At 43.4% G+C, this 24,392-nt stretch overlaps 1 protein-coding gene across 2 annotated transcripts in view; it reads left to right on the top strand.

Moving 5' to 3' along the window:
• The window catches only part of Plekhg1 (pleckstrin homology and RhoGEF domain containing G1), a 217,668-nt gene that overhangs the window by 57,051 nt on the left and 136,225 nt on the right, over positions 1-24,392 (top strand). For both annotated transcript variants that reach the window (XM_057762173.1, XM_057762174.1), the window contains exon 2: positions 1,612-1,673. The gene's annotated coding sequence lies outside the window, so the exon portion shown is untranslated. The remainder of the gene's footprint in view (positions 1-1,611; positions 1,674-24,392) is intronic.

Below are 24,392 nucleotides of genomic sequence, written 5' to 3'. Positions count from 1 at the left end.
CGGTCCTTTTCTAGCTTAACTGAAACTAAATATTTAGTTCATTCCTTTGCTTTCTCCAATTTAAAACTAAAATGGCATCACTTACTTGAGTCACAAGCAAATTTCAAATTCCTTTGTTTTGAGATATGAGATAAAATTAACCTACTCATTTTAATGTGAGAGCTGCGATTTCATCTTTAGGTGGGACTAAATGTTATAAAAAGATTTTATTGGGTGGAATTTTTTCAAATGTTTTACAAGTTTGAGCTTTTTTGGACTGTTCTAATAATGGTCATCCTTCACCCCCATACCTTGCTTTCTGTGCTGTTACTCAACAAGCTCTTCTTCTCTCTTACATTCTTATTTTGACCCTTCCATCAGTAATATAGAATAATTTCTAGAATGTTCATAAAGATATGAAGTTGGGGGTCTACAGAAATGGCTCAGTGGTTAAGAGCACTGGTTGCTCTTCCAGAAGATCCAGCTTCAGTTCCCCACACTCACGTGGTGGCTCAGAACCTCTGTAACTCCAGTTTAAGGTACTATGCCCTCTTCTGGCCTCTTCAGGCACTGCATGCATATGCTGCTCATGCATACACTCAGGCAAAACACCCAAACCCTACATGCATTAGATAAAAATTGTTTTTAAAAAGATATACGGTTGGTAAAATTCTAAGCACATTTGCTTTTCTTTTAAAAACTGACAACATTGGCCTCACTTGGGCAGTGCATATCTTGAAACTTTGAACACTGAGGTGTCTACGACTCCTCCTTTTCAAACACAGTGAAGAGACAAAAACAGAAATTCTATTCTTCTAGAGGCAAGATGAAAGACTCCACCTTCCAACTGCCTCATAGAGATGGGAACTGAGAAGAATTCATGGGTAGAGACATGGAGAGAAACTCAAGGGTCCTTGGCCGTGGCCTTGGAGGCTGGATCTTAGAGATGCTACAACGGAGACTGACTGGCATCTTACTCCCCTCTGCTTCTCCGCTCTGTGGCCTCTGGGTTCATCCCCCCTCCACTAGGAGAAGCACTTCCTGGTTCGGGGTAAATGGTTGGAATCCTTGACTTTCAGAACTATCAAAAGTTCAAGTCTTGAATATTTTGAGCCAAGAAGAAAATCAAAGATAAGTGGGCATCAGTGTCTTTTCAGTATGACCTCCTATAAGATTTGTGGGGTTTTAATTGTTTTTATGATTGTTTTAGAATTGTTGTGACAGTTTCTTGGTAAATTCTGGCCTTGTGGTTACTAATCTTCACTCGTTGCTTTATGTTAGCGCTAATATCTCATCCACGTTCAGGGTGGAGGAGATGGCTCAGTATGTAAGAGCATATGTGCAAGCGTGAGGACCTGAGTTCAAATCTCTGGCACCCATGTGACCAGCTAAGTGCCTAGAACCCCATAGCTGTGTGGGCCGGAAACAGGAGGAGCACTCTGAGTTGCTGATTCCTTTCTGAAAACAGGGACATGGAGAAAGATAGGGCAGGACACCTGGTGTCCTCCTCTGTCCTCCGTCCCTGTGCACACATAACACACACACACACACACACACATGAAAACTAATAAGTAAAGATAACTCTAAAAAATATTTTAATAAATCAAATTTTTTTTTTTGTCTCCACCATAGGTGAGGACGGACAGTAGGAGTCGTGGGTAAAGACGTCAGAAAAGCCAGCGCCAACTGTGAAAGTAAGCTGGTTCCCTTTTTCTCACTTTCCTGTTCCGGGTTGTCTCTTTTTTGGCCACTTAACTATGAAATATGTGACAAAAGGTTAATGTTTATAATTTATGTTCATTAAATTTATATATATTTATGAATATATGCTGAAGCCAATTTTTTAATTTTTAAGTAGGTTCTTAAAAAAAAAAACCTATTTCAAAATAAGGCTTAACTCTCTTGCTATCCAGAATAAGAACTGTTGTTAGGAAAGTAAGTGAAATGGAAGACAATGCTTGCTTCCCGGTAGAACACACAGGGTAAACACCCGATCAGAAAGAATCTCTCCTCGCCTGGCCTGCCTCTTCCGGTTAGCCTGCTACATGCCAATGAGTTAGTGTTCCTTTTAGATGCTTGTCATTGGTCAATGTTCTCTTTGCCCCTTTTGGCTGCTCTTCCTCAAGTTTAGAAATCACACTCTGATGTTGTGGTGATGGTGTCTGGATGCTGTCATGATAAAAAGGGAAAGGAAGGGACAGTTCCAGGCACGAGTTTGTCTGTCCTCTCTGACTGTCTGACCACAGCTGAGGCTGTTTGCCAAGCGATGAGCATTGCTCGATCCCACATCAAAGTTTCAGAAAGTAATAGGAACTTTATCAAGTAAGCACAGTGCTCTCACTTTTCTGTGCATGTGGATGTTTATACTTTCAATTTTATCACAACATGGAGAAAGAAAAAAAGAAACTGAAACCCCAGGATGGTTTAAAGCTGTCACTCTCAACCTCCCTGAGGCTGCGACCCTTTAAAACAGCTCCTCATGTTGTTGTCAGCCCCAACCATAAAGTTATTCTTATTGCTACTTCATAACTGTAATTTTGCTACCGTTATGAATTATAATAGAAATATTTGTGTTTTCTGATGGTCTTAGGCAACCCCCATAAAAGGGTTGTTTGGGCACCAAAGGGGTCGTGACCCACTGATTGAGAACCACTGGGTTAGACCTTCTTGGTTCAACCCACAAAGTAACAGTGCTTCGCTGGAGTTGAAAATGTTGGCTCTGCTGAGCTATTCTGGAAGAGTTCAAAGCTGTCGCAAAAACCATCTTTCAATGAAGTTAAGATTCCTCGGGGTGTCGGAACTCATGGGAGTTCTGTTAACTGTGGAGACCTGGTTTGCCCCCTGCGGGTCTTCATCACAGCCAGGAAATGTACTGGAATTTCTTTTGCTTACCTGCGTCTATCTTGAGGGCTCACAAAACCAAGGGTTTGTGGTCTGAAGCCGGTTTCCTCGCTAGACACGGTGCTCAGAGGTACTGTAGTGGCCTATGAAAATATTTTAATTTTAACTTATTTTCCAAGTATAAGAAAAGCATAAATATATTGATGAATATATAGTATGTAATCTGAATTGCATCTATTTTGGTACTAATACAGTTAAGATAGATAATTTTCATAATTTTTTATGGAAGAAGGAACACAAAGGCAAATATGCCCAACACTCCAAGAGCCGTGTGTCCCCACCTGAGTCACACTTAGCATTCAGCATGAACACTCCCAAGAGCCATGTGTCCCCACCTGAGCCACACTCAGACATTCAACATGTTTGCAAGAGTTTGTCATTTGAGGTTTTGTTTGACACAGAGTAGGCATTTTCTTTTTTAAAGAAAGATTTGTTATTTATGTGTGTGCCCATGTGGACTTATATACACCATGTACATCCAGAGGCATGTGGAGGCCAAAAGAGGGCAGATTCCCCTGGAACTAGAGTCACAAGTTGGGAGCCACCTGACATGGGTGCTGGGAACTGAGCCCAGGTCCCTCCAAAAGCAGTGAGCGTTCTTTCATGCTGAACCATTGCTCCATCCCCTTCTCTTTTTTTTTCTTCTTTTTATAGAAAGAATTATGGTCTTTGTCAATGAATCTATACATTTTCTTCTTAGAGTGATACATGGATATCTCTACAAAGAAGGAAAAAATGACATATTGATACATTAGGTTATTATGATTCTTCAATCAGTTTTCCTAAAATCAAATAACTATTTTCCCTTCTGGACACCTGTTGTCAAGGTTTCTGTCCTGTCTGGTTCTCACAATCCTTAAATCCCAAAGAAATCACACAGAGGTCTACATTAACTCTAAACTGATTGGTCCATTAGCTCAGGCTTCTTATTAACTCTTATACCGTATATTAGCCCATCATTCTTGTCTATGTGAGCCATGTGGCTCAGTACCTTCTTTAGCGGGGCAGTCACATCTTGCCGCTTCTGTAGTCAGGTCAGAAATGCAGAGGAATGGGCTTTCTTCCTCCCAGAATTCTCCTGTTCTCATTGGCCCACCTCTACTTCCTGTATGGTTGTCCCACCTACACTTCCTGCCTGGCTACTGGCCAATCAGCATTTATTTAAAATATAATTGAGAGAATACAGACCATGGTCCCACACCAGACACCCATAGGTATCCTATTTGCTTTGTCATATGATGCATACAGTAAGAAAAGAGAATAGGATTTGACTTGGGGCTCCTTGGTTCCACTTAGCTATATGTCCCTGTAGGCTTGGGTTCCTTCGGAACTGTGGCCTACTGTGTCTCCTTGACAATATTCAGGGAAAGGGAGCCCAGAATTGCAGTTCTTGTGATGTGGATCTATATGGCAAAGTGCAAGTACTTTTCAATGTCTGTGACTCATCTGCTTTCATTTCTTTTCAAAGCCATGTCCTAGTTTTGTAGAAAATATTTTTGTTGGTCTTCAACATTGGTGACTATGAGTGATGCAGAGACCTCCTACTCGGAGCTACTTGTTGACTCAAAATATGTTCATTGACTGATCGGAGGTCTTCTTTCAAAGAGAACTCCCTGGAGACAAGGGCCTTTCTGTATCGTGTTGACTGCTCTAGACCTTAGGAGAAAGCAGACATGGAAGGGAAGCTCAAATGCTTCCTGGAAGAATGAGCTCACTTCCTCCTTTAGAAGAGTCAGGTCCCACTCTGAAGCAGCCTGCTCTTGAGCGGGTAGGGAAGAGCACACTGTTCAACCTTTGTTCTCTGCTGCCAAAGGCCTTCACAGGCATGCTGAGGTGTGTGTGGTCCCTGAGGAAAGAACAGGAGCTTGGAAGGCAGGGACTTACAAACCACAGTGCTGCCCACCTGAAGGTGGCACTTACATCAGCTTGTTCTGTCTGACAGAACCAGTGGTTGCTACTTCCACAGACTGAGCGAGAAAGGTCTGGAAATTGTAGACAGAAGTATTACCTCTTTCTGACTACTGAAGACCTAAGACTAGGGATGGGAATAAGAGAACTGACCATGATTAACAAGATTAGGTTAGGCAACAAACTTACAGAAACCTGCTTTTCTTTTCTATCCCTGTAAGAGGTGATCCTCTGCGATGAGGAGGACCACTCACTGAACCCAGCCCAGGTCAGTAACTGCCACTGTCATGTCTCAGAAGCAAATAGTCCTGCAGCTGAAGGCTTTGCAGCATTAGAATTGTAGCTTTTTACCCCTAAAATGTACATGCAATTTGGTGAAACTCTACTGGGGAGAAAAAAAACACTACACACCTCGTGGGTCTGTAGGTGACCTTGCTACTGTGTCACAAGGTCCTGTAAATTTCTGGCTGAGAGTTGATTGATTTGTCAGAAGTTAGCTAATAAAACAATAATCAGTGTATACATCATTAATGATTCATATGATGAATAAGTAACTCATTGTATCAGACTAGACATTGCCGATACAACCATCCTGTGGGATTCTTGGCAGAGTGCTGGAGAACAAGAATCAGAATCCAACCTTAAAAAAGCCACTAAAGCACTTTCCTCCCGTCTTGCAGACTGCAAAATCTTCCGACTTTCTCTTGGTCTGACCTGACAGCATTGTGATGATGATTATATATAATATAATATATATGTGTAAATATTACACAATGTAAATGTAGTAGTTAGAAAAATTCAGCACAGAATTACATCATTCAGAAAACATCCAGGTATGGCTTTACCTGCACAGTGGGCATCTCTCTTTCTTTAACATGTACCTGCTGGAAGCTTGCATTCACATGCTGGGCTAGAGAGTAGGCACTCCTGACTCTTCCCCATTGCAGCCCCTTTGGGTATGGCTGGTGAAGGGTGCACTCATTATAGAAACAAATCCCATGTTAAAAATGAAGACTTAAAGTTTAGCTCTCTCCACTCTGTTTGACTTTAAATTTACTGGGATCATTTCAGTTGTCCATTTCTATCCTTTGAGACGTTGGTCCTGTCTCATCTTGTTCTTGTACTTGGGGGAGTAAGTCGTTCATTACAAGTTTGGTGTGTCTCAGTGGTAGCACATTTGGCTGGCATGTACAAAGCCCTGAGTTTGAACTCCGGCAACAACAAAGACAAAGCCCTTGTCTTCCCATGAGGAGATATCATCTGGAATGAGATGCTAATGCCTCTTTCTGTCCCTTGCTTTGAGAATCAGGAATTATGGTGATAGGTTTTTATGCAAATCAAGCTGGAGGAGGAAGAAAGGGAACTTCACGGTCTGATGAGTGAAATGTAGGTTCAAACCAATCCCTTTTCCTGCTACCTCTGAATCACATGTGTTAAAAACAGGCCAGTATTTATTGTAGGAAAGGTTTCCCAGAACTCCTCAGTCCAGGCACTTCTCCCCCACAGTGCCTCCTTTTTAACCTTTGCTGTACTGCTTCGAGGAAGTGGTTTGCTGAGTGCAATTCAAGGTCAAGCTTGAAAGTCGACCCAGAAACGGGCTCCAGGAGGATATGTAGCTAAGTCAAAGCTGTAACAAGGTGGGAATGGACATTGGATGACAAAGCTGCCCCCAGCATCTACCTTTACTCTCTACCTGGATAACCAATGACAGAGCCCACCCTGTTACCTACCATTGACCTTATGCTCCCCATGTAAAATGTGAGGGGCATCTGGAAGCATTTAGCTAAGCCACTGGCTTCAGCAGCCGTGAAGGTGGCACTCGGCCGTTTCAGATTCGAAGAGAAAGTGTCTCCTTGAAATTGAACTTTCTCCAATCTGATGCCATTTCACGAAGCCCGAATGATGTCTTCTTCAGCACGTAGGTAGAAATGCCATGAAATTACTTGGCGTGAGTTGTGATGGACTCCGTGTTAGAAATGACCTGCTTTACAATCGTTAAATTCCTTCTTTGCCTTGAACACGAGTTAAGTATGAGAAAGATCCAAAGGCAAGGATGATGTTGTCCATCCTTGGTGAACTTAGAAAGTGAATCTGGGGAGGAGGAAGCACATGTCCATATGTGACCTTTCTGTGGAGCAGTGTGTGATAAAAAGAAATTAGAAACGAATGCTGTTATGATACGGCACGAGAGACCTTGGTGGGTGGGTCCAGTCTATAGAAGGTGCACACCATGTAGGCAGAATTTACGAGGGAAGTTTTATTGGGGGAAGGGAGGGGAGGGGAGAAAAGGAGAAAAAGAGGAAAAGAGACAGAGAAGTACAGAGAGAAGGAGGAAGAAGAGGTAGAAGGAGGCAGAGCTTTGTCTTTTAAAGGGACAGGATGCTGCCTGCCCTGCGGGCACTGTGCAAGGTCCACAAGGGGTGTGGCCAGGTGTGCCTGGATGCTAACAAATACAAAAAGTAAACTAAATTAAAAATTAACATCGAAGGTGTTAGAAAAGGACTGCAACAGTCTTCACGGTGTGAGTTGGTTACTAGTGAATGCGTTTGCCTTTGAGAATGAAGCTGCTTTTCCGTTGGTCCACACAGAGCTGTGAATTAAATCAGAATTGTTTAATTCTTCTTCCAAACATGAGACCCTTCTCTATTTTACTTCTCATTCATGAAAAAAATGGCCATTTTAAGGTTCACCTTGTGTTAGTAGACTGTGAATTTTGCTTTTGTTTTTCCCTCAATGCGTTGCAAAGCTGTAAGGGAAAAGAAGTGCACTTGTTTCAGCCAAATGCAAGGTCCCCGCAGTTTAGAAAAACAGCGAGATGTCGTAGCTCTGTTCTACATGGGATGGTGGGTGGGTCATTTGGAGGTTTCCTGTTTTTGGCATCTGCAAATGACGGTGACCTTGCACAGACCTGCTAAGACCTTGATGAATAGCCAGGGTAATAGGCACAGAAAGGTCATCACCTCCAAAGTCGAAAGACCAGATGCGCTCGCTGCTACCAGATCCGCTCCCTCTAGCTGGAGATAACAATTGAACCCAGGCCTCCAACAATTAGCTGCAATGTTTGAAACTTTGTGGAAGCACCGGGCCAGATTCCCCCAGCACTGAGAGTCAATAAAAGCAAAATTACCAGACTTGCCTTTAGGAAATCAAAGCCTGTTTGGGGGGTTGAGCAAAAGCGAACGTCACCTCCTCTGCCACCGTGTTCCCTTTCTGCTCGCGTTTGAGAACCTAGCTGCCCCTTTCCAGTGTTCAGTGGGCACAAGCTTTTAGAAATATGTGACCTGTTCCTTTCACCATCCTGTGTTTTCTGAATGATGAAGAAAAGTCTGTGCTGGAGGAAGTTTGAGTGGTTGGTCGGGCCTTGGTAGAGTTAACGCAAGGCAGTACAGCCTTCATTGTGGTCTGAGTTCAAAAGGCGCGGGGTTGCAATTGATCTCAAGCCCCGTATTAAGTCAACTATTTTCGTTTAATATTCTTTGTTTCTTTAAAATGTGGGGTCTGGTTTCATCAAATGTTGTAACTTCATATATGTGCCTTTGATTTAAAAAGCATGGTCATTCAGATGGGAGTGGAGTTTAGTCAGTTCACAGGTTCTCAGGGATGGAATATCAGAGCAACCGCTTCTAGCCAAACCTTCCCCAACTCATGTTTCTCTGGCTTTCCTTTTCTCCCTAATCCCCTGGTTCAATTTCTAATTCTTTTCCGGGTATTTTTCACCGGAGATTCCCCCCAGAACCTTCTGGGATCATATTGTCTCCCAGCTGCCTCAATCCTCCACTCTCGTGTTCCAGAGGGTGAGGATGATTTGCATAGCCTCCCTATTCAAAACCAACTGTGGGCCTCCTCTCCCACTCTTCCTCCCCGCCCTCAATACCAGCTTTCCCACCAAATCTAGGTTTACCCCCTCATCGTGAGGTTCCCATTTCCATGGCCTTCATAAAGGATAAAGAGAGCGTTTAATCACTCACTACAAGCTATACACTCCATGTTATCTGTGTCTTTCAGCCACACACAATTACTGAGTGGTTACAGGGTAGGGGACGGAAGCTTTTCAGAAATGTATGTGAACAGTCTAAAATCAAATGAAGAGAAAGAAAGAAAGTGTGTGTGTATGTGTGTGTGTGTGAGCATGTGAATGAGTAGGTGTGTCTGTGTGTGACTGAGCGAGTGTGTGAGAAAGTGTGTGTGAGTGTGAATGTGAGTATGTGTGTGAACGTGTGAACAAGTAGGTGTATCTGTGTGTGAGAGTGACTGTGAGAGAGCGTGTGAGTTGTGTGTGAGAGCGAGTGTGTGAGAAAGTGTGTGTGTGAGTGTGAATGTGTGTGTGAGAGGGAAAGAGAGAAAGGAAGGAGAGAGAGAATTGTACTAGGAATGAAATCCAGCACCTAGGCACGTGTTCTACCACTAAGTCACACCCCCAGACTCCTTGCTTGTACATTTGAAGGGAATCTGAGGTGGAAACACCCAGGTCTAAGAGTCCAGAGTGCTCTTCTTGCCCTGGAGTGCTACCATCGCAGCCGGGATACGATGCTGCGGGCGTCCACGGTAGAAGTGGTTTCTGTTTCCCTCTGGTGTTCTGAACTAACACATCCCCTGGCCATTCTGTCTACTGTCCTGGTATATCCTAAGTGCAGTGTTGATTAATTCACGTGTCTGGCCTGAAATTCACAATACCCTGTTGTTACTCATTCCAACATGTCTGTCTGAAGTCTTTACGTCACCTCTTTTCAAAAGTGTTTGGCGTTTGTTGTTTTACTTTTGGGACAGGGCCATGCTGGATAGCCCAGGCTGGCTAGGACTGCCTTCCCTTACCAAGCTCTCCTCCTTTGTTCCATCAGCACTGCCTTGGTTGGGGAGAGGGGCATCGTGCCATGAACGTGGGGTGGGGGAGGCTCCGTGCAGCTGGACCTGAGTCTGCCTCTCTAACTCACAGTGAAGCCTCCGACGGATGATTGACCACTCTCAGTCCCAAGAGCTCGATAATGAACTTGCCTTTGCAAGCTGAAGTAGGGAAGAGAGAGCATGGTCTGAGGCCTGCTGAGGTGAGGATCTGGGCTTTGACAACTTCACGGGAGCTGTAGAATGGCCGCAGAGGCAGTAATGCAGCTAAAATGTATCCCTCCTTCCAAACTTGATCAGTTTGCTTCTCTGTTTGCTCTGAACTGATTTTATCTGCCGTGTCTCTGAGGTGATCTGCCATCTCTAGATCACTAGCCTCTGAAGGAGTCATTTGGCAATTTTAGTTATATGTTGCAACCTGTCTCTTTAAGAGCTTACAAATCTGTCTTGAAATGCCTCTGAGTGGCTTCTCCTCTTCCTGTCCTCACGGGCTCAGGCCACTGAATAGCAGAATGAGGCCCTTAGTAAAGCACATAGCCTAGCACCTTCTGTGTAACTTTTCCTGTCACGTAAAATATATTTTAAAATACCAAATATCCCGGGACCATCAGAGGTAAATACCCATAAAGCTTGGATGTGAAGCTATCAATTAAGAAAGGCATTCATACCTATATTACTCTACATTTTAAGGTCTTTGTAAAATAGATTTTTAAAAATTAGGTGTGTATTGTTTAGATTTCTTAAAATTCCATTTGTATCTATATGAAAATGATAAGTTGTTTTGGTTTTAAGTGCGGGGCCATTCCAGAAAGATGCCCATGGAGAGTATGATAGCCCCATTTCTCATTCTTCATCCAACAAGTGAAAATTCTGCAGAGCAAATATCAAGCCCCAGCAACCACACTGTCGAATGTTTCTGAGCCAGCAATATTTTAGGCACTGGGTAACCATCAAATGTGGCTATATTTGTAGCCATGTGTTCTCAGAGCCGTTCTAAATTAGATAATATTCTAGTTTTTTTTGTCATTGTTATCTTCCAGGATTCTTTTTTTCCAAGTGGATTTCCATGCCTCTTTTTTTTGCTTCCGTAATCCAGAAACCTTTCCCTCCCTTCCTACCGGCCTTCTTCCCCATAATCTGGTGGGGAAGCTGGTCTGGAAACACGTACCCCTTCAAAGGTATGCTTCTCTGTTTCCCTTCTAATACAAAAGTGATAGCAGTTTCAAGCTAAAACAATAGTGTCCTTCATTAGAGGATTCATGGCTTCTTTAGAGTCAATGTTTAGAATCCCGGCCTTTAGAAATCTACCAAGAGGGACTGAGGCTGTCCTTATAATCAAGGTAGGGATTTGCTGTAACAGTCCATGACCAATGGTAGCCAAGTTTAAGATGTCATGGCATGTGTTCCTTTCTGAAGTCCACAGATTTGAGCAAAGTCTATTTCTAAGCAAAGTACTTTTTATTAACTTCAAAATATTTTGTCTCTATAGAAAAGGTTGTTTGTTGAAATACTTGCCCGAGGAGAGTAGACGTTCCCTTGATCTGCCAGGCTTAACATTGCTAAATTGAACTGTGCTACAAGCTCCTTCATGGAGCCCCTCCCTGGGAATTGCTTCCTTTCTTATTGGGGTCAAGGGAGAAAGTGAAACCTTATTTCCCAGTTGTGGAAAGATGCCCTCCTCATGATGAGGGAATTCCTTGTGTAGAGCCCTCAGCTGAATGACTCGCTTCTTGCAGATAAAGTCTTGGAGTGCAGATAACAAGGCTACCTGGCACTCGCCATCATCAGACACCAGCAAAGATCTCTCTCAGTAAATCCTGGGGTGGGATGGTTCAGTGGGCAGAGGTGCTTGCACAGAGATCTGAAAGACCTGAGTTCAATTCCCAGATCCCACGAGGTGGCAGGAGAATACCAACTCCCAAGACTTGTCTTCCAACGTCCACATGTGATCTGTGGCATGTGCATGCCTGCACATACACATTCACATGTGAGCCTTGGCATGTGCATGTCTGCATGCAACACATAAGTAAATGAACGAATAAATAAATAATAAATTTTAAAAATACAAACATTTGGAAAGTAGTAGTTGCATCTGCACCTTGAAGATTCTGTAGGGAAAATTGGGAGATAATCACGATTCAGTCATTCAAACCATGGATTTACATACCATTAGGTGCAGGCAATCTTCAGTGTGAGCCAGGGCTGATTTCCAAGTGTTAATTTGCAAACCATTTTGGAGTATATTAAAGCTATGTGTAGGAAGTTCTCGGACAAACTAAGGCCATTTAACCGTGCCATACCTGAAATGTTGTAGACCTGTGAAGGAACTTGGCAGTGCCCTGTTATTAATGCTCTCTGTTACCGTTCTGTAGGCAACTGCAGTACTGGCATCTGTGGACTTCTACAGAGTGTGGCATACACATTTTATATTATACCCTAGATCTTGCCGTTGGAGTTGAGAGATCACTTATTATCTATGAAATACTGATTTCCCTCTGTATGTTGAGACTCCATTAATGAATAAAGAACTTCTTTGAGCGTATAGCAGAGCAGGGAAGGGCAGAGCAGAGACAGGCAGGAGGACTGGACTAAGGGCTGGGAAGAAGAGGGGCAGAGTCAGAGAGAAGCCATGGAGCTGCCAGAGATGGACACTAGGAACTTTACCCGGTAAACCACAGCCACGTGGCAATATACAGATTAATAGGAATGTAAGAGTTAGCCAATAAGAAGCTAGAGCTAATGGGCCAAGCAATGATTTAATTAATACAGTTTCTGTGTGATTATTTCAGGTCTAAGCTAGCTGGGCAGCTGGGAACCAACAAGCTGCCTCCTACTACAAAATACAGTAATGTAGAAATGAGTGACCCCATCTAAAAATGATTCAGAAGAGCCTTGCCTACAAGTCCTAGCAATAACAGAAGCACTTTCTAATTATATAGCACTTCAAAAGTTTGCAGATATATTTATGTATTGGTCTGGTTTCAGTTCTGAAACTCTTATGATTTAGACCAAAACACATTTATTTACTTAGGGGCAAAGGCTGAGATGGGAGGCTTTGATATGAATGGCAGGATAAAGTTTGAATCTTGACAAGAAGCTAAGGGGACAATCAAATGACAGCCTCTAAGACCATCCATTTAGTGGAGAGAAATATAGGTCAGAAGAGCATTGTGCTTACTGCAGGGGTAAGTTGAACTTGGGTTGGGTTTCTGTTCCTGTAACGAAACACAGTGACCAAAAGCAAGTTGGGGAGAAAGGGGTTTATTCAGCTTACACTTCCACATCGTTGGTCATCACTGAAGGAAGTTGGGACAGAAACCCTATCAGGGCAGGATCCTGGAGATAGGAGCTGATGCAGAGGCCTTGGAGGGGAGCTGCTTACTGGATCACTTCTCATGGCTTCCTCGGCCTGCTTTCTTATAGAAGCCAGGATAGGGCTGAAGAGATGGCTCGGTGGTTAAGAGTACTGACTGCTCTTCCAGAGGACCTGGGTTCAATTCCCAGCACCCACATGGCAGCTTTCAACTGTGTGAAGATCTAGTTCCAGAGGATCTGACACCTTCACACCAATGCACATAAAATAAAGTTAAATAAACAATAAAAATATTTTAAAAAATCCAGGATAACCAGCCCAGGGATGGTACCAACCACAGGAGAGCCCTCCCCAACCAAACACTAATTAAGAAAATGCCTTATAGCCAGATCTTACAGAGGCCTTTTCTTAATTAAGGTTTTCTCCCTTCAGATAACGCTAGTTTGTGTGTCAAGATAACATAAAAATAGCCAACGCAGTCCCCATTCACAAATCCTGCTACAGTAGAGACTTTAAGTGTCCCCTACAGTTCTATGTTGTTAAGGCTTTATCTCTATGGAGGTACTATTTATTGGGGACAGGGAGCAGTGCAGAAATTCAGTATGTGAAGCCTAGAGAAGGCCCTTGGATCTTTGGGGTGTGCTGTTGGAGGAATAACGACATCCCAACCCCTTTCTCTGCAGCTGCTTGTTTCCCTACGTCCTCCTGTTTACAAGGCGCTGCCTCACCACAGGCCTCAAAGCCCTGAAACCAATCCACATTGGCTCCTCTTCCAAGAAGGTTAGCCAAAACAAACTTGGCCTCACTGTAGCTTGATAATCTTAGGTACCCTCTGTAGTGGTGGAGACTGAACCAGCATGCATGCCCGTGGGAATATGGAAATGATGGATAATGTTAGCTTGAGAGATGAGGTGAGATCTTTGCCTTTTTCTTCTTGGACTCCAAATCTTCCTGGTTCTAGTAACTGCTTAAGTACTTTGTTCTAAAAGCATTGGTAATCTGTGGTTAGCAAGGTGAGAAATCTGTGCGCGCTCTCTCTCTCTCTCTCTTTCTCTCTCTCTATCTCTTTCTTACACACACACACACACACACACACCATCTGGAACACGTTTTTCTGTATAATCATTTACCAGGAATCCTATGGAGTATCCTCCATTTCAACATTGATTCTATCTGTACTCTTGGCTAAGGAAATCTGAGAAGACACGGTGAAGTGCTAAGTCCTCATGGGGGTGAGCTTTTTTCTTTGAAATTCTTTGTACTGTTCTGTATCTAGAGAGAAGTCTCAAGCGTGCATTCCTTAAACTAAATGTTTTACAACTTTCCACACTTTATGATTTCTTTGTATAAACAGAGTTTTCCTACCTGAGAAACTTGAAGCACTTATGAGAAAGATGCGCATGGCATCAGTTTAGAGAACAGAAAGTAGTTAGTAAGAGCTGACACAACCCACTAACCTCCTGTGAAATGTTAAATATGAACATTTATTTTTCTTTCCAATGACCCTTCTTCTGACGATCTTCAAAGACAATAAGGAAATCTTTTCTTCCAGTTATTTTTGATAACTTCGCAGAAGCCTAATTAAGATTGACAATTAATTAGAAAATTTATCCACACGTTGGGAATACTGGCCTGATTTTAAACATCACAAATACTTATGTGAGGAGAATTAACTCACTCACACTTTATTTATTTGACTTTAGCCTTCAAGGCATGTTATTTAGTTTTTTTATTCTCATCTGCAGTTGGCCCTCCACACCCAGGTTTGAACGCATGGATTCAACCAACTACGGATTGAAAATATGTCTTTAATTGGACTATACAGAGCTTTTTGTTGCTAATCCACTGATAATATGGTATAGCCACTATGTGTATAACACTTGCATTATATTGGATAGTATACATAAAAGATGATTTCAAGTATATAGACTGATTGTATAGGTTATAGGCGAATCCCATGACGGTTTTATGTAAGGGACTTGATCTGAATTCTAACAAATGATTCTCTGAGCAGATGTTTAGTAAGTGGATGAAATGATGTGGTCTCTTGATTCAGGAAATATGGCTCACAAGTAAACCAGCAAGAGTCAGAGCATATGAAATACTTATGTCCTAAAGAGGTTTTGAGGTTTTGTGAGATGGAGATTGCTCAGTGGTGGAACACTTGCCTAGCGTGTAAAATGGCCTGGGTTCCATCCCAATACCACACACACACACACACACAGATTTTGTTTTTATAGATCACTAAATGTTCAGGAAGAAAGAGCTAGAAACCAGGAAATAACTTTTTAACCTAATATTGAGAGCAAATTTAAGCTCCTACTAAGGGAATGGTGTATTATAAGCCTTATTGATTCAATAACTTGGAAATATCACTAAGGACTCCCCTTATTTTCCTGCTAAGCCAAGCTTAGAGTCGACCCCTTTTTTAGATCACCTCCCTTAAATGGCCATACAGTGGCTACAAAACACAAATGAAATAACACGTTCCCAAATCCATCTACACCAGGAAAAAGAAAGTCATTTTCCTGGACACAAAGTAGGAATTCTCCTTTCAAACTGAGGGGGCTGTAACAGTAAAGAAGCCGTGCACAGATGCGCTTATGCTAGTCACGGTCCACACAAAGAGCTGGGAATGGGGTTAGCCGTGCAGAAAGGATGAGGAAGGGGAAACCTCAACATGACGAGTGTCAAGAAGGGAGAAAGGGAGCATTAGTGCCATGTGATCAACCAACAGTGCCCCTTAAAGTGCAGTCATTGTACTTAATGGTTGCCATCCTTTTATTTCTAAATAAAACATGATACTATATATACTCTCCTGTTATGAACAAGTATGATGTCACTGTCCTCTCATGATCAAAGTAGCTGCAGGCTCCTTGAACAAATCTAGCTGTTGCTATATCCAGAACCAATTGTGCCAAGACCCTGGCCCAGGCCAGTGGTGTTTTGTTCTTTGCAGTCCGTGCCAGAGCCAACCTACATCCCTTGCCTACAACTGTGATGCTTCTCTTACAGGGAGTTCTAGATGAAAATCACCATCAGAAATGCTCTCTAGTCATCTATTTTTAGGATTTGGTCGTAGGCCATGGGGATAGGGATCAAGCAGAAGACACATCATGAAACGGCTGAGGTTGGTTGGAGGCCACTGGCTCAGCTCACCAGGTAGAACTAGGTTGCAGCCCAGGATGGATGATGTGGGATCCAGTGACAGGAACAAACCAGTATCAGCAGCTTGGGACCCTATCTATCCTGTCTAATGCTCTACTGATGGGAAGATCCATTCCAGACCCCAGACTTCAAGTCTGGACTCAGTGATTTAGGATACAGTCCTTCAGGTTATAAGTCATTTAAGAAAGCAGCTGTCCAGGCTGGAGAGATGACTCAGAGGTTAAGAGCACTGATGGCTATTCCAGATGACTTGAGTTCAAGGCCAAGCAACCACATGGTGGCTCATGACCATCTATTAAGAGGTCTGGTACCCTCTTCTGGCATTCAGGTATCTAGGTAATAAACAATAAATATAAAGCTGAAAAATTACAAAAAGAAAGCTGCAGTTCTTCACACCCCTCCATAGAGGACAAAAGTCCTTATTGTCCCCTCTTTCCTACAATACATACTCTTAGAATAAAAAGCGCTACTAACTGAACTTTTCCTCCTGCCTGTCAAAGCTACAATGCTTTGATTTAGTCACTAAAGTTAAGGTTGGGGGTTTGGCTTTCCTCCTGATGGACCAAGTGTTCTCAGTTTCCTGAAAGGACTCACATGGGCCACTGCTGAAAGGCTGATATTGCTCTTAGTTATGAAATAGTGATAAACAATCTGACTTTTCTGGTACTTGAGGTTGGCAAAGGGATGTGTTCCAAGGTAGCATGGTGATCCCTACCTTGGAGTTCACTGAGTGGGAAGAAGGAACAGTTAAGCCCGAAGGACGTTGAATACAGACATCCCCGTAGTCTCTCTGCTTCCATATCCTGTGCAGAATGGCTCTTCAGTAGGACCAGCACCATTCATCTTCCTTCCCTTAAAGTCAGAAATGGTCTTATCTGAACAAAAACTTTCTAGTGTAAAGTAACTATAGAGGCAGGAGAGAAGGTTCAGCAGCTAAGAGCAGTTAAGAACCTGGGTTTGGTTTCCAACACCCACACGGCAGCTCACAAGCGTCTGTAACTCCAGGTCTAAGGGATCCAATGCCCTCCTCTAACTTCTATCAGCCACACATGTGCTATACATACAAACATGCAGGCAAAACATTCATATGCATAAAATGAAATAAATGAATTGTTTTAAAAAGCAAACAGTACAGCAGAGATGTGGGCCCATTCTGAGTCTTTCCCCTATTCTGGACTCAGAGTTAAAAAAATAATAACAAAAATTCCCAGCAAGTTATATAAATATCATGCAGCTTCCTGAACAAAATGTATTAAAAGAGTCAGGTGGTCCACTTTCTGCAAGTTGATGGAGTTGTGGTCCTCTGAAATCAACCAATGCACTCAACCAATGTTGGAGCGGTGCCCAGGACAGGGAGTTTAAGAACAAGGGTAAATCTCACCTCCTATCAAGCCACGATCATCATAGGCTAACACGGTTTCCCTACAAGGGCTCCTGCAGCCTTAGTCTAACTGACTGTTTGCCTTCCTAGTACCCTCCCTCCTCATCTGTGTCTGTTAGCCATCTTGCACTGTCTTCCTCACCAGGGCCTGATTCCACTCTCCAGACAACCCACGAGCCATTGTGTTCACCGCCTTACCTAGGTGTTCGTTTCTGGCACAGGAAAGACCTGTTCCTAAGATCTTGTGTTTCCTGTGGGGGGAGTGAGGTCTAAGGAAATTAGTGATGCTATGGACAGCTGAGCTGGGGAAAGGAGGATGCAGCTCAATTTTTAGGGTGCTTGCTGATCTGCAGAAAACTCTGGGTTCAGTTCCAAGTGCTACACAAAGTAGCGTGGTAACCCGTGCCTCTGATTCTAACACTTGGCAGGTGGAGGCAGGAAGATGAAGACTTCAAGGCCAGCCTCAGTCATATAGCCAGTTCAAGGCAAGGCTGTGCTACATCAGACCCTGTCTAAACCTAGGATACTTGTCATCATATAACTGCATGTATGTTATAAAAGGGAATATACATATAATGTTGGTAATGTGTACTTATCCACACACACCCCATCGGTACACTTATTATTTAGTAGTGAGAAATTTAAAAAATGTGTACGCTAGCTTCATTTATAAAGTATTGATTTAAAAAAAAAATACCCTGACCAAAAGCAACCTAAGGGAGAAAAGTTTCATTTTAGTTCACAACTCCGCCTCACACTTCATGACTTTACACAGCCCAAGACACTCGTCACAAAGCACCCACAGCCAAGGGCAAAGACAGAATGAATTCACTCCTCCCTGTTGTTGGTCATGCTCAGCTTGACTTTGCCACTCACACTGTCCAGGAGCTCTTCCTAGAGAATGGTGTCACCCACAGGCAGCTGGCTCTTCCTATGCATTAGTTAACCTCATAAAGCCTATCCACAGGCCAATCATGGACACCATCCCTCATTAAGACTCTTCTCAAGTGATTCAAGGTTGTGTCAAATGGATGACTATAGCTAATCGTCACAGTGGGTTAGAATCCACCAACTATCTCAGTTTGCAGTAAAGTTGGACTCCAAGCATTGAAGTCATATAGCATGAGAACTGTGCCTGATTGAACACACTTTGGGGCTGGTTTATGTTACCGTTGGTTGTCTAACTCATGGATTTCAGGCTTTTCATATCCTCCAAGTATTTCAGGACTACGTGTTTCTAGAGACACATTTTTCAAAACAGAATTTCTATACATGAAATTCTGTTGATTGATGATTGACGAGTGGTGGTAGGTGGTGTCATGTTATCCAAATAGGACACTCTCAGGAAGTTTGGAATTGAACAGGCTTCTGTTTACAGCATATAACCTGACACCCTCATAGGCACATCCGAAAGAGTGTTTCCAGGGTAATTCTTAATCCGGTCAAGCTGACAGTGAAGATTAAACCACCGCAACCAGTTGTCTGTTTCTGTAGTAGAAAGAGGTGTAAAAGGAAATTCTTAAAGACTGCTCGTAGACAAGGACGTTGCAATGGAACTTTCCAGAGGAGGACAAGTAAAGACTGATGCTGAAGGTCTGATTTCTGTGTTTAAAGTGCATTTTTATTGGCTATGAGAGCTCCTATGCACAAGGAACGCTCTGCATGCCCAGGAATTGCTGTGTCTTAGAGCCCGTGATAGGCTGGCCAGCCCTCATTGTTGTCTGCATCTGCTAATCACAGATGTGAAGCATTGGCTGGTCTGTTTGAATCTTTTTCAAACAAAGAGAAAAAGTGTGTGTGTGTGTTTGTGTGTGTGTGTGTGTGTAAGTAGTCAGAGAGGCAGACACATACACAAAGAAAGAGACAGAAGCACAAGACACACACACACACACTGAGAGAGAGAGAGAGAGAGAGAGAGAGAGAGAGAGAGAGAGAGAGAGAGAGAGAGAGAGAGAGAGACAGACTTTCTTGGAGAGCCCTTTTGTGAGTTTCTGGAGTGTCTATATGGACCTGCACATGAGTGATAGTTTGAAATCTTCTACAGTAACCTTTAATGGTCCTCTTGAGGAACTGTACCATATTCAGCCCAGTTTCTATTATTGGGAAGTCTGAGGCAATTCCTAAGCACGAAACTGTCCTTTGATCTGTAGAAACAGTGGTTTCCATGGAGCTGTGCTGGCGAATGACCAAGCTGGAGTTCAGCATTCCAGCAAGCTGGGTTCTGTGTTCCTAACCAGGCCTGTCCTGAAGTATTTGCATAAAGACTTTAAGATCGTCATGTTTTGTATGTGAGTGCTGAAAATAAATTGATTATTTGGGGGTTAAAGTATGGCAAAGCATTCAAAATTTTTTTTATTTATCTAAATGTTAGCTAATTTCCAGAAAAGAAAGCATTTTAATCTTTTGATGACACAGAATACACATTTTCCTAATATTCCTATTTTGTACAAAGTAACACAAAACAGACTTTGTCTTATATGACCTTAATTGTAAATAAAAATGAAAGCCAAATTATTGTGACCAATATATTCCCTACATCTGGCAATACTCTTTTCTCAAAGCAATTGTTAATCCCGAGTTATTTTTAGACATTTTAAGCTGAGTCGTCTTCTCTGGGCTTCTTTCTCCCCCACCCTATTCTGCAGAGCAGGCTGCGTAAGATGCCTGCCAGCCCCAGCCCCAGCCCCAGCCCCAGTGACTGTGACGAACCCCACAAACTCGTACAGCCATGCTATGACTTCAGGAAGGACAGACGGAGGTGCCCAACAACAGCCTGCCCTCTGACACAGGGCAAAGAAAGTCTCAAAAAAGTGATAAAGAAAATAGCTGTCAATAAGTGGGCAATGTATCTACTGTGCATATTAAATAGGGGTCAAGAGAAAAGATGGCATTGGCCTGAGTGGACTGTAGCTGAAAGGCTTCGGTGATGACCTTTGATTTCTACAAAAGCCATTCTGTGATGGTTGGATGCATGGCTCCCTTTTAACTGCATCTGGGAGTATCCAAGAGGCCTTGGCCTATGGGGACAGTTAACCTCTTAGCTAACATGTAGAATAACAAACAAACAAGCAAAAAACAAAAAACAACAACAAAAAAAAAAAAACATGAAATACTCTCTGGGGCCAAATTTGTTATCTTGGTATGGTCTTGCAGGGTATCCCAGGCTGACCTTGAACCTCTGACAGTCCTCCTACCTCAGCCTTTGACTCTTTCGTGAATCACCGTATCTGGCTTCAAGCTAAATGCCTACCTATTTTTACCACCTTCTGTGATATCAAGGTCCGGTACTTTCTTAGTTCTCTCAGCAGCAATCTCAGGAAGCCCAGAAACTCCCAGCCTGCAGTCACCCTTCTGCCCTTTGCTTGTCGTGTGGGTCTGGCTCTAACTCAGGTTGTGATCCTAGGTTGTGCTTCGGATTTCCTTTCAAACTGTTCCTGGAATAACCGAAAGGTTTTGCATTCAAGGGAAGCATTGACATTATTTTCCCCTGATCCCTTAATGAGATATTTATTTTTGTTCATATATCTCATGGATTTTTGATGGAAGAAAGATACTGGTTTTTCATTTGTGTTTTTACACATATTTATGTGTCCAAAATAAATAAACAACAAGGAAGAAAAATCCATTTTCAAAAATTAGCAGTATTCTGTGGGAGGCTCTAATAAAAACTGATTTAAGTAGATTCTATTGTCATAGATTCTCACTTTTCTTTCACTGACTTCCTTTCACTGATCCCTTAAATCATGTTTTTAGGATATGTAGGACAAAATGCTGGGTTTGTAATAAAGAATAATACCTCAGAGCAGCTGGGCCAATCATCCAGAAAGAGCCGCTATGAAACGCCAAGCAGAGCTACCTCCAGCTGTTCCTAACAGTGTGGGCACTTTCTGTGCACAGAGCTGCTGACCTCAGGCCTGTGAGTGGCACCCTCTGGAGCTGTGTCACCGTGTTAGCACTAGAACTGAAGGGGTTAAAATACACATCTGCATGTCTGTGTTCAAAAGTTCAGTGAAAATTTTGGGGTCCCTAGAAATGATGGGGAAACCCGAGTCACATAAGCACACCAAGCTCGTGACCCTCCAAGCTGCGGGTATGAGATAGTGGTCTATTGGCTGGGGAAATGGCACAGTGCGAACAGTTCCTCTTGCTATTTCTTTTCCTTCCATCTGCAGGGGAAAGGGCAGGGATAGTGTGAAGGCGGGACCACAGTCGTGAATTGGGGGTGAATGACCGGGAAGTTGGGAATGAGAATCAGACAAGGTCTTCATGTTCTCAGTCTGTCTTCCTCACGAGAGCATTGGTGAGGGCTCCATCAGCCAGGTCCTGTGGTAGCTGCTAAGGACAAGTGAGCCACACAAATTTGTAACACACAAGGGGCATAGAGTCTAGGAGAGCTAGAAGACGGTGGCTTTAAAGTCATAAGTGTGTGATTGACTGCTTTGCTATGAAGAACACAGGGATGGTCTTAAGAGATTTGGGTTGGCAAGAGTTTGGAGATGGACCGTGGGACATGAGTGGAAGAAAGAATGGGTAAAAACAGGCAGAGAGCCACGGGGACTGAGTTGGGAAGAGAGAGGAATCTCTACTGACTGGCCGGGAGGACCATGCTCAGGTGCTCCACTTCCATCTGAAAGGCAGAGGCTGTGCTGACGGGCTTTAAGTAGGAGAGAAATGAGTCCAGGTCAGCTTTTTCTAGGTCCATGGAAGCCTTCGGGTGGTTATATATGGTCTCTTTATAGATGTTTCATTGCATTGCTACCCAGGAGGTTTTTACTGGAATGTGAAAGTGGGGAGGACAGATGGGCATGTGGAGAGGGCAGGGTATGTGGAGATCCAAGGTTGACACAAGGAAGTCTTTCTTCAGATTCCTCTCCACTTTATTTTCTGTGACAAGGTCTCCACTCAACCCGAAGATGAGCATTTTGGCTAAACTGGCTGACCAGCAAGCCTCGGGATTCCCCCGTCTCTGCCCATCAGTGGCGGAGGTACATATGGCCATCTCCCCGTTCAGTTTATACCTTGCATTCCGAGGACCTGATCTCAGGTCCTCATGCTGTGTAGCGAGCACTTTACCCACTGAGCCATCTCCGTGGCCCAAGAAGTCCCCATTTTCCAAGTTAGGTTAAGAAAGAAGAGCACCGTGTATGAACAGAGGAAGACAGCAGTCACCAAAATAAGGAGCCTCTTCTTTCAGCATTTCTGCCATGCAGTCCCTCAGCGTCTCTGCTTCTGAGCAAGTCAAACGAAGTATTTCAGCACTTTCTGCTGTACATCAACTCTTGTCTGCTTATTTTCCCCCCTCAAATTACATATTCTGGCAAGATTTGCACTTGTAAAGCATTTAATTATTGTGTTTGGCAGTCGTGGCTGGTTGCATTATGTAAACAAATGCCAACTTCAAACACTGGGGCTGAGGTTTTTTTCATAGTCTGCCAGAAAGCAAGACTATTTGATGTGCAGTTTGGATGCTCCCGTTTCTGATTACGTAACATAGGTGTGGGAACAGAATCTGGCTCGCCTCTAAGGTCCTAACGCCACAGAAAATCAGCCTTTAGCATGCCCAGCAGAAGTGTAAATCACACGCGTGCACATGTGCACACACACACACGTTCCAAAAACACTCCCGCGTGCACATGTGCGCACACACACACACGTTCCAAAGACACTCCCAATATACGCTCCACTTAACTGAAAGTCCCTTGTATCTTCAAACGTTTGTTCAAGCACTGCAGTATTTTCAGATCTTCCATATGGTTTCTGAACTCGGCAAAGTGGAGCTAACTCACCCCCATCTCAGGGGAAGATTCCCAAGGGTTCCCACAAAGGTCCTGACAGACACAGGTCATTGCCTTATAGCTATGTGCAGGCAATGATCACTATCTAATGTGTCAATGTGATCAAAAGCACTTCTAGGCTCAGTAGACTCTAGAACAGTCTATAGTCCTGCACAGAGCTAATGAAGAACTCTTAATGAGCAGAGTGCTGGAGCAATGAATCAATAGGTAAAGTCCTTGTCACATGGCATCTTGAGTTCAAACTCTACAACCCATGTACAAAGCCAAGTGTGAGGCAGACCTGTAATCCCAATACTGGGCAGTGGAAGACGGTAGGACCCCTGAGGCTTGCCGGCCAGACAGTCTAGCTGAGTAGCAAGCTACCAATTTGCTGTCTCAAAAAATGAGGTGGAAATGGCAAGCGACAGAAGAAGACAGCTGACATCAGTCACTGGCCGCCACACATGCACATGCACCTACACATATGTGCATTCATACCTTCACACATACACGAAAAGAACTAGTGCTTTCTCCACTCCGTTGATTTAAAAAAGTATCCATCCCACTCCTTCCCTCCTCCCTAGAGTATGAGGAAGTGATTTAGGAAAGAGTAGAAGCCTACTGTGTTTCACCCTTCCAGCTCCTCCAAATGTCTTCCAGGAGTCCAGTGTCAGACTCCTCATTCATGGAGCTGATGCCAAGACAGAACACATGTCTGAATCATCAGAGGAAGGTCAAATTACAGTTCGGATGCCATGCTTACTTATGGAAGTGAGAACTTGTATGACCCGGGTTAGAGAGAGAAAAAAAAATAACAAGGTTTGAAAAGGGGTTTTGGGGTAACCCTGATGTTACCAGAAAGTTTAGGGAGGCAGATCTTCTCATCTCTTGCGGGGTCTGGATAATTGCTGTTTTATTCTAATAGTGATGACAGAATGAATGAGCTCAGAGCCCGGCCTCGTTCCCCTCTGAATTTTGCAGAACCAGCCTGCTCCAGAGAAGGGATGTGGATCTAGGCCTTTGTATGATAATGGCGTAGCTGTCAGGATGGAGTAGCACCAGTCAGCGAGGTTCCAATGCTTGCTGTCTGTGGCCTTAGATGGGTAGATAGGGAGTTGCCTGGTCTTCA

Source organism: Chionomys nivalis, chromosome 2 (assembly GCF_950005125.1).
Source record: "Chionomys nivalis chromosome 2, mChiNiv1.1, whole genome shotgun sequence".
NCBI classification, from domain to species: domain Eukaryota; kingdom Metazoa; phylum Chordata; class Mammalia; order Rodentia; family Cricetidae; genus Chionomys; species Chionomys nivalis.
This window is presented reverse-complemented; position numbering and strand designations above follow the sequence as displayed.